Below are 13,873 nucleotides of genomic sequence, written 5' to 3' on the forward strand. Positions count from 1 at the left end.
ATTTTCTTTCTAATATGATTATTAACTCATTATCTTTAAGAAGTTCATCAATATAATATAAAAAAATCCTCTCCAGCTCTCTGTTCTCTCTCCTTAGAATGGAAAGCAACTTTAAAAGGATGATAATCTTGGTTTATTCATCTTGAAAGGCTGAAGAAAGGCAATAACTTTAGGTGACATCACACAAATGTAGACATCATTCACTTGACTCCTTTTCCAGAAAGTATAGTTTTTAAGATCAAATCATTTAAACGTGATGTCAGAGATTAGAAACTGAGTAAATTTCCTCCCATGTTTAGCCACTAAGCTCATCAGGATCTTAAAAAGAAATCTTGTTACTCAGTAGCTTCCAACTGCATTCTTTGTCATCTTATATTTTCTTTATGAATGCTTTGGGCTGCTTCCTCTCTATCGAAACGCATTGAATTAAATAGCCCCTTGTGCTCTTTCTCTTTCTCTCCTTTTCTTTTTCTTTCATTTTCTCCCCTCCCTTTTCCTTCTCTTTATCTCTCCCTTACTCCCCCTTCTCTCTCTGGGTTGAATCTTAAATTTTCCATATGCTAGGTGAGTTTAACATTAAGCAATGCACCCAACCTCCTTTTAACATTTTATTTTGAAACGGAGTCGCAATATGTTGCTCACTTTGGCCTTGAATACATCATGTAACTGATGATCTACCTATGCCAATCAAAATTTTCCCACTGAACTTCCAAGTTATGAGCACTTAGTCTCTACTATAAAATTTTACTGTACATTTTACCATATTCTTGTTCATCTATCAAATGACTGTCCATTAATCCATTTTGTTTTTATGCATTTCAAACGGATTTTCTGAAATCAGTACCCTTTTCCTTAAGTGTGTCAATAGTTTAATCATTAATAATTAGAACTTGTTTGCCATAGCCTCTCTTTTGATATTAAGTTTACATATAAGGCAATGTACTTATCTTACATATTCACACACTCAGTTTTTTATAACTATATGCACTTCTCTGATTCTATCTTCTTTTTAAATATATATATATTATTTATATAAACCTTGTAATTTTCCCTATGATCTTTCCTAGAAATATCTCTTCAAGTCACAAGAAATGGTGTTACATTATTAGTACTAAATTACATTTACCTGCAGTAAATTTCTTAAGCTCACTATTATTGTATAGATCATTCTACTTAATAGCATATGAAATAGAATGAGTATGGACTAGTTGTTAGTCTTTCACAAGGCATACATATTTGAAGATGAGTTTTCTTATCTATGCTTCTGGATGTATCAGTAATTTTTCCCTACTAACTGCTGAATAGAATCCTGTTACCTTACTATACAGAGGTTTCTTTACCTTTTTATAAATTGTCACCTGGTCCTTTTACAGTTCTGTCTTAATGAGTAGATCTATTCACTTCTCTTGGATAAAAATGTATGATTGAGTAATGGTTAATTTTATCAGAAACTTCTAGATCATTTGCTTAAATGAAATAGTCATTTTTTTAAATTTTATTTTATTAATTTATTCTTATTACCTCTCAATGGTTAACCATTGAAATAGTCATTTTATACCATTTTATACTTCCACTCAGTGTATATGTGATCTGATTGCTTGCAATTCCATCAACATTTTATTTTCTTGTTGCATTAATTTTAGCTATTTTCCTGGATTTGTAAGTTCTAGTGTTGGCTGTCATTCTTAAAAGAAATTCATCTCTGGTTTTAGGTGAAAACTACATTTGCTTTTAGACTTCAGAAACTCAGTTTGGTGAGCTTTGTATTTTTCACCTGTTATGCAGTCCTCTTTTTTGTGGTTGACAAAGAAGCCGTAAATGACAGTCTTGGGAGTTCAGTAATCTAGATGCCCAGTGAGGTCCTTTAGAAAAAAAAAATCTAAATTTTCTCAATACAGTTCTGTGTCAGCTTCCAGGGTCTTTGGCTAGACTAAATCAGATTTCATTGTTTGAAAGGATACATGCTCTGGGAACATTAATTTGAATCTACATTTGTTTTAGTAGTGAATGATGGGTATATTATTAGTCATTATTGTCTACTAATTTGGGGGATAGTGAATGATGTATACAGATATTTACCTCATGAATTCTCCAGATCATCATAGAAAAATGTTCAGAAAGAAGAGATATTTAACATAATCTTCAGGTTTTATTTAAGATTTTTAGTTATGTGTATGTGAATGTATCTGTGTGTGGGTGTGGGTACATGAGTACCGGTGTACAAGAAACCCAGAGGCCCAAATTCCATGGAGCTAGAGTTATAATTGTTTACAATCCATTTGATATAGGTACTGGGAATTGAATGTGTCATCTGCAAGAGCAGTACTCAACTGCGGAGCCATCTTTTTAGCTCCCAATGTGTAGTTTTCAAATGACCATGCAATATTTCAAAAGACCCAATAAATTCCTACATCCATTTTTATCATTATGTACTAGTAGTGAAATTGGAACTACCTGCAGTCCATTGCTCATCACTATATTGAGTTTGGGATGATTTTGTTTTATCTTAAACTATAATTGAAATTTCACCCCAAGCAGGGTTTTCTTATTGAAAATTATAATAAGGATATTTTCCATGTAGGTGGTAGATTGGTTCTAATGTTTTAATTTTTCTCATAAACAGTTTCCAAGCTGTAACACAGCAAAGATCCTACCAATTCTATTGTATTGAGAACAAGTATGGTCTGTAAAATTAAACCTAAATAAAAGTGAAGTGTGGTATTTAATTTTTATTTTTATGAGTATAATTAGAGGTTTTGCCTAAAAATCAATGTTTTGTTACTAGGTAGTCTAGTGGCCAGGTAGTTTTTTTTAATCCTAAGGGAAAACTCATTTTTGATGGTTATACTTAAAATCAACTGTCCACAATCCAGTAAGTGCCCATGTATAGACCCTAAGAAATGTTCTTTGTATTGGTTCAGGAATATCTGCACACTGACCACTCAAACACCACACTGAGATTGATGGAAGTTTATTGACAACTGAACAAAACTGACTGGTCAGGCATACAGCCTGATTCAGGAACCAGACAGTGACACCTGCTTTATAAATGGCAAGAAAAACTGTAACTATGTAACAAACAGGTAACCAGGTGTGAAACAAGAAGGGGCAGCATTATATCATTTTGATACATAAACACAAGAGTAGATTTTGTTTCTAATACATTGTATCTAGGTAGCTAGACAAAATATTTTAAGCTGATTGGCAAGGATATAGACTTGGGGACTTTCCAGTTCCCCACTGTTCCAAGAGAAAATGAGATGGTCAGATTTTTTGTTTATTTAATTTTGTCAACTTGACTAGAGCTAGAATTATGTGGAAGAGGAATCTCAATTGAGAATGTGCTTTTACCAGATTGCCTGTAGGCAAGTCTGTGGGGCTTTTTCTTGACTAATGACGCTGCCCACTGTAGGTAGTACTAAACTGTAAGAAAAAACAAGTTGAGCAAGCCAGTAAGCAGCACCCCTCTGTGGTTTCTGCTTCAGGCCCTGCCTATGGATTCCTGTTCCAACTTCCCTCAGTGATGGACTGTGATTGGGACATGTAAGCCAAATATAACTTTTCCTTCCCAAGTCACTGTCATGGTATTTATCACAGCAATAGAACCCAAAGTAATATAATGCTCTGTCACTGTCTACATAAGCACTAGTTACATTGTACCTGAAAACATAAAAATTTGACTACCAGATAATCACATTTTCATTCACAATAAATAAATAATAATCTTTGGCTATATCTATATTCAGCTGAGAAACCGGGATTTTATTCCAAATTCTTTAATGATCATGCTGTTAATTGGATCAAGAACTATCAGTAATTGCAAAAATCCAGCAACATTGACTTACCATGTAGGTATATCTTCTAATGCCATCAAACACCTCAGGCTAATGCCAGACCTATAAATTACCCTTATATTATAATAAGCCACAATCTGTTTTTGAAAAGAAAGCAATTACCTGTTTCACTATGCTCTCCATCAATTCCAAACCAATCTTTCATCGCAGTGTTCTTTCAGAGTGAGTTTGTATGCCACCATAGTTAGCAATCAGCCACCTCCACAGCCAACTCCAGGGACTTAGTGACAGCAGGACACACCATCACTAGCTGCGGAGATGTGACACATTCCCACTGTTGCCATGAGCTGCATGCCCCCACTTGTGCTTGTGCATGTGCATCCCCTTATAAAAGAGCCTATTCCCTTCCCCCCACTCTCTTTCCCTCCACCCTCACCCAGAGGCCTTGTACCCTCTCCCTTAATAAACCTCCCATGTGAGAACTGTACCAGAGTATGACTTTATGGCATCTGCTGCAAAGGTCATAACGTCAGTGCTGAGACTCAGTAAGCTGTCCTGGTGCTTGTGCTCCCTTTTGTGGCTTGAAGCTATGCAGGGACCCTTACTTTCCTGCATCCAACACCAACCAATTGGTGAGTTTCCATTTTCTGATTGGCAGAAAGATTTTTCTTCGTCTAAGAGAATGACCCCTTGAGTGTCCAGCACCCCTCTGGTATCCTTGGAGGCTGAGATACCCAAGGACACAATCTTTATGGCTATGGCTGACCTTTTTTACTGAACTCCATCATAGACCTTTCCCCTTGGGTGAGGCTTCACCTTTCTAGCAGCACGATTTCCTTTCCTTTCTCTCTAATAAATCCTAGTACTAGGTGAACCATGTCTGCTCAGGCTCCTAGTCCTATCCTTGCCCAGCATGTGACAAATTGCTGGCCATATTTTACTGCTGCACTCTAGTCTTACCTATGTCTTTGGGATGCCTTGAACTAAGGCTTGTGTCTTCTCTCCTCTCTCATGGGAACTGTGTATTCCTCGATACCTCCAAGCTCCCCATTGGGAGAACCTCAGACACTGACAGCTAGCACCCAACTTAAAGAATTCTAAACTCATAGGCCTTTGCAGCCAAACCTGGCCCTAATATCCCTTAGATAATGAATTTAAATGGCCTCCCTACAGCACTCTAGATCCCAGTATTATATTGAATCTTTACAATTACTACCAGAGATTGGGTAAATGGAAGGAGGTTTCCTACATCTCAGTTTTCTCTTATCTTTGCTCTAAATCTTTCCTCTGCTTTTCATGTTCCCACATTCAAATCCTTCTAACAAACAACCCACTTCCTGATGAATGCAGGAAAGTTTGGGAACAGGTTAGAGCACATGCAGATGAAGTGGACCAGTCTAATGCAGCACACCCAGTCGGGTCTGAGGCAGTGTCCAACCAAGATCCCCAATGGAATTACAATACCCCAGGTGGCATCTTAGCTAGAAATTGGTTTACAACTTGCCTCCTGGCTGGTCTCCATAAGGCTGCCCTCGAAGCACTAAATTATGAAAAGCTCCAAGATGTCATTCAGGACAAACATGAAAACTGAAAACCCATCTCAATTCCTAGAACACCTTAAAAAGACTCCCTTACAATATACTAATCTAGACCTCAAAAATGCAGAGGGTAAACAACTCCTGATGATCTGTTTCTTTTCCAAGAGTCCCACTAACATTAGGGCTAAGCTGAAGCACTCGGAGAAAGGACCTCTAACTCATGATAGAATGTTTCTAGGTGTCTTCTTTAATCTTGTTAATCATAATTTCATCTATATTCTCATACTTATGTTTTTCTAATCCATTATCGATAACCTAGAAATTATATAAAATAGAATCAGCAATTTCATAACTATGTTATGACTCACTATGATTTACTTTATTTATTGTTTGCTCTTTGGAGTCTTTAATTTTTTCTTCTACAAACCAGTAGAATTAACATTCAAGTATCTTATATATTCAAAAATAAAATAGGGCCAGAAATATGGCCCAGCAGGTAAAGGTCACCAAGCCTAATAATCTGAACTTTGACCTTGGAACCAACATATGAGAAAGAAAAAACAAATACCACATGTTACTCTTCTGAGCACCTTGATTGGCACATTCTTTTGTATGTGTGCATCTTTGCTTACAATTTTTCCTTATGTTTAGATTACAGTGTTTCCTTGTGTTTCTAAGTACCATAGACTTCCAAATATAGGGAAGCACATTACACTGTATGACAACTATTGAACTATTAGTTATATTGTCCACTTGATTATAAGCATGGTAAATAGTTTCATCTTTCATGTTAGTAATGAAAGAACAGGTAACTACCAAAATGGCATATATGAGAATGCTAAGCTATTGATCCTCATCTTTGGTTGTGTCCACTCGTTATGATATTTCTTTATAGTATTCATTCTAGATTGCTTTCTTCATGAATGGAATCAAAATATAAGTCATGTATTTGGAGACTTGCCAAATATGCATAAATGCTTAGCTAACATCCTGCTGAGCAGCTGAGCAACCCATGTTTACTGTTGTATAACTCTGATGTTTTGTAGCTGTTCAATATATAGCAAAAGGTAATTGGCACAATATTCTGTTTCATTATCTTGTATTTATTGTCCATGATGTTAGGCTTCATAAAGACAATTTCTTTAAATTGTATTGTGTATTTTAACAATATCCCCTCTCACGTTATTCCCATTTCTACTCACTCCTCTTTCCCCAACCACTAGTTTCCTTTCTATTTCCAATTTCCCTTCTGCTGTAGCTTTGGAATTCATTCAAGATCATTTCTTAAGAAACATTAAAATAATACAACAACATGGTAAAATGTATCTCAAGTTTGTCAATAAGCTACAACATTATACAGCTAATAATTAATGTCCCATAATGCTTTTGAGTATATCTGCATCTCTAATGTACTATTCTTACTATACATATACAATGTCATCCACTTCAAGTAGCATGTTCTTTCTCTGTATACAAAGACTTTATTTACCAGATTTCTTTACAGTTTGGCTAAAGCCATGTACATAAAAATTTATAAATAGGTAATACAAGAGATATTATGTGCTATGAAGCATACAACATAATTTAAGACTATATCTGGGTTCTTTTTACTTGTTACCTTTCTCTTATGTACAGCTAATATGAGTCAATTTGAGTAGTGGAGTTTCTTACAAAAGAAGTGTAGGTCCATTATTTACCATTAAGAGAAAAACTCATCAGGCATAACCACTGACTTTGAATTGGACTAGGGCAAGAACAAAGTGTACACCTATGATACAATTGTGTCTGATGATTGCCATCAATAATTTTTAAAAATACAAGGTTATATTATCAAAACCATTTACATATATGAAGCAAATTCTAGTTACATTGTATTAATTGTTCATTGCTTCATAGCATCAATACCCTAAAATTTAGTGATTTCAAGTCATTATTTTATTGCTCCTATGGGTCATAATGGAAGAAATTTGGCTACAGTCCAGCAACTTAGCCACCCAAGCCAAAATCTAGCCTAAATTAATTGAAAGATAGCTTACCCTGTATGGACAGGCTACCCTAGTCAAATAGTCTTAAGTGCTTGGCAAACATCCAGGTGAGTAAATGAACAGCACATACTGTTGTTTATCTCTGCTGGTTTTGCTACTACTGAATATGTAATAAATGGTATAGGGTATATAAATAATTCTCTATAGAGTTTATTTAAGATATTTTCTGAAAAAAGGTTGAAAAGTTACTTTTGTGCAAATGGGAACCTTGAAATCTATTACTCTAAATAATGAAATGAAATAATACAGATATCTTTTTAAATTTTTGTTTATTTTTAATTTATTAATTTTATATCCCAATTATAGGCCCCTCCTTCTCTCATCTTCCCTCCCCCACCTAGTCCTCAGAAAGGGGAAACCCTCCTCTCCTACCATCTGGCCCTAGCCTATCAAATCTCATCTGGACTGCCTGTATACTCTTCTTCTGTGGCCTGGCATGGCCGCCCCACCAAGGGGAAGTGATCAATGAGTGGGCAACAGAATATATGTCAGAGGCAGACCCTACTCCACATATTATGGGACTCACCTGGAAACTGTGCTTCCCATCTACTACATCTGAGCAGGGGGTCTAGGTCCTCTCCATGCCTGATCTTTGTTTGATTCATCAGTCTCTGCAGGTAACACAGGACCCAGACTTGTTGGCTTTGTTGTTCTTCTGGTGGCACTCCTGTCCTCTTCAGGTCCTTCTATGCCTCAACTATTCGGTAACTCTCCCTGCAGTCTGCCCCAAAATATGGCTGGAGATGTCTCAGTCACTAAAGGTTAGGTTCAAAACCAAAAAAATCAGATAAAAGTATGTCTTGTCACTCTTCATCTAAGAAGAGGCTTACGTTTGTCCTCTGTATCAGGATCTCTGAAGTTGTGTACATGAAGCTGGTCTATGCTGTAGTTATAATAAACTAGAAGATCTGCTTCTGAGGATATTCCTGTGGATGTAGGTAGAATTTATATTGGTATGATATAAACCAAGTAGGCATTTTCCATATAAAAACTATTTAATAAAAGAAACATAACTATATTTTATAATCTAATCTCACTATTGCTTCTGTTGTATATGATATGAGTATAGAAACCAAAACTGATATAGTGTTGACATGGAAACCAAGAGAAGAGATTACTGGAATCCATTGGAAATGTAGATATGATAGATATGATAGAAAATGGGAATTAGAATAAACTATAAAATGTATGCAATACTCACAGGACTCTATTTAAACTTTTACAATACTTTGTAGTTCAGAAGAACCACTTTTCTAGTTAGTAGAAATGGAAGGAAGCACTCTGCAGAAATGCTGTATCCAGGGTAAAGTAAATATAAAGCTATTGCAGTAAAAGAGAAACTAAAATGCTCTTGGCACCAATGATATTTTCAGACTAAACCAAGAGAGAAAAGATGCAATGTTTTTTTTTTCTGTAGCCTTATTTTTAAATGACAAGATCTTTTCCAGTGAATGGTGAGGTGAAAGTGGCATAATTGCGTGAAGCTAGAGGTCTTAATACCACATTGTTTCCACTTTCAACTCAAATAGCAATGTCTTGGTCATCATTAAGACCAATATGGTTTGATGTGTATGTCATAGCTCTTCCCTAGATAATGGCATGTCCACATAGACTTTGCTTAGGAGTTCTCAAATCCAGTGCCTTTTAATGAAATTATTCACCTGCATAGAATGGTCTCAAGAAAATAAAACATTATTTGTTAGATAAATCATGCATGAGTTTATTTAAAGGATCAGAAATATATTAGTATGTAATTTATAATATTCAATGTTGTCAACATCTATTGAAGCATGTAAATGGTATGATGTCCATGCTTTTAAAGCCCTGCAAGTATTTTCTTTTGTTTTTGCATATAGCAACAGGAAAGAATAGAACCCACTGTCCCACACTTGTTTGCTTTCTTGAGTGCCTCCTACACCAGTCTATAAATACCTTTTGTGCATAAATCACATTCTAATTTCTTTTTTTCCAGTTTTTTTATTAATTTATTCTTGTTACACCTCAATGTTTATCCCATCCCTTGTATCCTCCCATTCCTCCCCCCCCCATTTTCCCATTATTCCCCTCCCCTATGACTGTTCCTGAGGGTGATTACCTCCCCCTGTATATTCTCATAGGGTATCAAGTCTCTTCTTGGCTACCTGCTGTCCTTCCTCTGAGTGCCACCAGGTCTCCCCCTCCAGGGGACATGGTCAAATGTGAGGCACCAGAGTACGTGAGAAAGTCATATCACACTCTCCACTCAACTGTGGAGACTGTTCTGACCATTGGCTAGATCTGGGAAGGGGTTTAAAGTTTACCTCCTGTATTGTCCTTGGCTGGTGCCTTAGTTTGAGCGGGACCCCTGGGCCCAAATCTGCCTATATGGAATACTACTCAGCTATTAAAAACAAGGAATTCCCGAAATTTGTGGATAAATGGATTGAGCTAGAAATGATCATAATGAGTGAGTTAACCCAGAAGCAGAAAGAATCAAATGGTATATACTCACTTATATCTGCATACTAGCCCAAGGGGCATGCCCCATGAAAGCCTTCACTTACCAGGAAACTGGGACAGAGGGGAAGGCATCCTATTGGGACTCTGAATGAGAGACACATGGGAGAATAGCAAAATAAAAGGATACATAGGGTCCTAGAAATCTACAAGTAGAACATTCTTATATCTTTGTGTCCCAATTAACTAGCATAAATTTGGAATAGCATTAATTATTGCCAGTTAGTTATTTTGAATTAATGTATGAAATACAAAGTAAGAGATATGATTTATAAAAAGTAGGGGGAAATGTCAATCTCTCTCTCTCTCTCTTTCTCTCTCTCTCTCTCTCTCTCTCTCTCTCTCTCTCTCTCTCTCTCTCTCTCTCTCTCCTTTCCTTGCCATAGAAAAACACATACTTTTTGAGGGTGTCATTTAAATTTTTCCAATATGTTATTTGCTTGCCATTGAAATCACCCATTATACATGGGTGCTCAAAGATTTTTAGTAAATTTTATAATTATAAAGTTATATACCCCAACCCAGCTTTTCATCAGTCCACTTCCACTAGACATCCCATCTCAAAGGTTTAATGTCCCCATTTGTAGTCAATGGCAGCTTAGAAACCCAGCCCCCAATCAGTCATAGAGCTGGTTTCTGGAATTATAGATCATATTCTAAAAATGTTACAATTTGAAATGTTATGTGTGATATCTTATGATATTCATTGAGATTAACTTCTTTTTTCTTCTCAACACTATCTTAGTGTGTGGATTATACTATACTTTGTCCAACCACAAAAGCATTTAATATCTATCCTTCTGGGGAAATTCTACTTACATTTGAATTCATAGATTCTAGAGTACTTTTGGGGCCTGACTGCTTCCTGGATACATGAGAGAAACTTATTTGTAAGCTATTTAGGAGGGTTTCAGGGTTTTTGTTTGTGCTTAATTTATAATTCTTAAATAATTATAAGCCTCTATAATTTTTGATCCAACTTCTGATTTTGGCTAATGTCATTTATGGTATTCATCTCTATGACAATAATACTATTATTTTTTGAAATTCTTGATAAAACATTACACCTACAATTTCATTTTCTTTCACAAGAATACCACTTCAGACAAACTTTGTGTAAGTTCTTTTATTGAAAATAGACTTTTTTCATATAATATATTATGATTATGATTTTCTCTCTGACAACTCCTCCCAATTCTTCTGCACCTCTCATCCCTTTCAGATTCACATTCTTTCTGCTTCTTCTTAGAAAACAAACATCTAAAAAATAATAATAAAATAAGATAAATCAAAAACAAAGTAAGATGTGGCAAAACACCCAATCAAGATAAAGAGAAAAAAAAAAACAAAAAAAAATGCATATAGATGCAGTAACACGTTTGACATGTTTGCACATATACAGATCCCATAAACAACCCAAAACCAGGATCTATAATATATATGTTCTAACAATTTCACTAGTACATGATGATTTGAATAACAATGGCCTCCATAGGCTCAAATATTTGAATTCTTAGTTATCAAAGAGTGACACTATTTGAAAAGATTATAAGGAGTAGGAGGCATGGTCTTGTTAGAGGAAGCATATCACTGGGGTGAGATCTGATGTTCAAAAACACATGTCAGTCCCTCCCCTCTGCATCTATGGATAAACTACTTCTCCAGAAACAGAGAATGAATTGAGAATGGTCTAGGTCTATAAATTTTTAAAGCTTCCCTATGTTGTTTTGAATGAGAATGCCCCTCACCCCATGACAAGGGCTCATAGATTTGTATGCCTTATGACCAGGATGTGACTCTGAAAGTATTAGAGGAGGTATAGCTCAATGAAGGAAGTGTGTCAGTAGAGGTGGTCTTTTAGGTTTCAAAAGCCCATGCCAAGCCCAGAGTCTCTCTCTAGGCCAGTACATCAGGATGTAGCTCTCAGCTACTTCCACAACACCATATTTTCTCTGTGTACAGCAATGCTTCCTGCCATGATGATAATGGGCTAAACTTCTGAAACTGTAAGCAATATCTCAGTTAAATGATTTCTTTTATAAGAGTTGTCATGATCATGGTGTCTCTTCCCAGCAATAGAACAGTGACTAGTACAAAAGTTGGTATCAACAAGAGCTCTATTTCTATGACAGGCATGACCATGCTGTTTCTTGGAGGAATATGAAAGCTTTTGGACTAGAAAATAAGTTTAATATTTTAGGTAGGGTTTAGTGGGACACACCAGTAGGAGCATGAAAGACATGTTGAGAGCAATGTATATTATGACAGATAAGCTTAAAAGGTTTTCAGAGGGCAGGATTATTACTAAGTGGCCTAGAAACTGTTGTTGTGTACAGTTTGAGAAGAAAAAGGAGCACCAGGAAGTGTAATGGAGCTAATTCCAGTGTGAAGGTAGATAAAAAAAAGTATAAAGAGAAGCCTGATGCTAAATGGGATAAAAGGAGTGGTGACCTTAGGGCAATACCCCACTCAGCTAAGCTTAAAACTTGTGAAAAGGAATTTTAAAAAGCTTAACCAGTGAAGAAAACTATTGAAAATAGAAAGCGGTGCAAATGTAATTAAAGGAGATGGGCAAGTTTCAGTCTCAGCAAACAAAAAATTTGGAGGCTTCAGCCACTTAGTTCTGGCTTTAGAGTCAAAGATACAAGGAAGGAGTTGCGGAAACTACTCCACAACTGAGGAAAGCTGCTGAGGCCAGGCATGTGTCAGACGTGACCCTGCATGGAGGATAGAGATGCTGTTGCATAAACCTGTGTAGCCTTGACTTAATTGGAGACTACAAGATGTTGGAGATGGCAGTCTTACGATAGCTTCCATGGAGATCTGCTAAGAGGGAGTGGAACCAACCTAAGAGAGAGAAGTATGTTGTAGTGAACAAAGCTGAAAGGAATTGGATCTCAAACTTTGATATCAGACATGAAGATGCACAGTTTGGGGTTTGCCCTGTTGATTTTTTGTCTTGCTTAGATCCACTATTTCCTTATTGTGCTCCCCCTTTCCCCTTCTGGAATGGTAATATATAGTCTGTGCCATTGTACTTTTTTGTTTTGATTTTACAGGGTGTCACAGTTAAGAGAATGTCCTGACTCTTAGAACTTGTTCTTTGAACTTTGGACTTTTAAGTGCTGTTGAGACTGTGATAGACTATGGGGACTTTTGATGCTAGACTGAATGCAATTTAACCTTATGGTATGGCTACAAGCCTATGGGGGTCTGGGAGTGGAAAGTTGTGATTTGAATAGAAATGGCCCCCATAGGCTTAGATATCTGAATGCTTAGTCACCAGGGAGTATCATTATTTTAAAAGAATTATAAGAATTAAGAGGTGTGGCCTTGTTGGAAGAAGTGTGACACTGGAGATGGGATTTGAGATTCCAAATGCCCACACCAGGCCCAGTGCACTCCTCTTGTGTCTCTCTCTCAGATTATAACTCTCAACTAAAAATTGCTTTGTTTGTAGTGTTGTTCCTTCAAACCAATAGAACAATGACGAAGACAACTACCTTTTTTCAAGATATTTGTTGGTATACATAACATTAATACCACCTGTTCCATTCCTAGCTGAACAATTGAAGATCTCAGGTTATTTTTTAAAATTATTTATTTTTTTATTGAAAAATAAAATCATTCATATTACAATGCAATTGCTATCCCATCCTGTGCATCCTCCCATTCTTTCCTCCCTTCCACTTTCACCCCATTCCCCTTCCCTATGACTGTGACTGAAGGGGACCTCCTCCCTTTGAATATGATGCTAAGGTATCAAATCTCTTCTTGGTAGTCTGCTCTCCTTCCTCCGAGTGCCATCGGGCCTCCTCATCAAGGGGACATGGCCAAATATGGGGCACCAGAGTTCGTGTGAAAGTCAGTCCCCAGTCTCCACTTAACTGTGGAGAATGTCCTGTCCATTGGCTAGAGGGACATATGCCCAACCATGTTCATAGTGGCTTTATTCATAATAGTCAAAACATGGAAACAGCCTAAATATTCCTCAGTAGAA

The sequence above is a fragment of the Acomys russatus genome, chromosome X (assembly GCF_903995435.1).
Source record: "Acomys russatus chromosome X, mAcoRus1.1, whole genome shotgun sequence".
Lineage (NCBI taxonomy): Eukaryota > Metazoa > Chordata > Mammalia > Rodentia > Muridae > Acomys > Acomys russatus.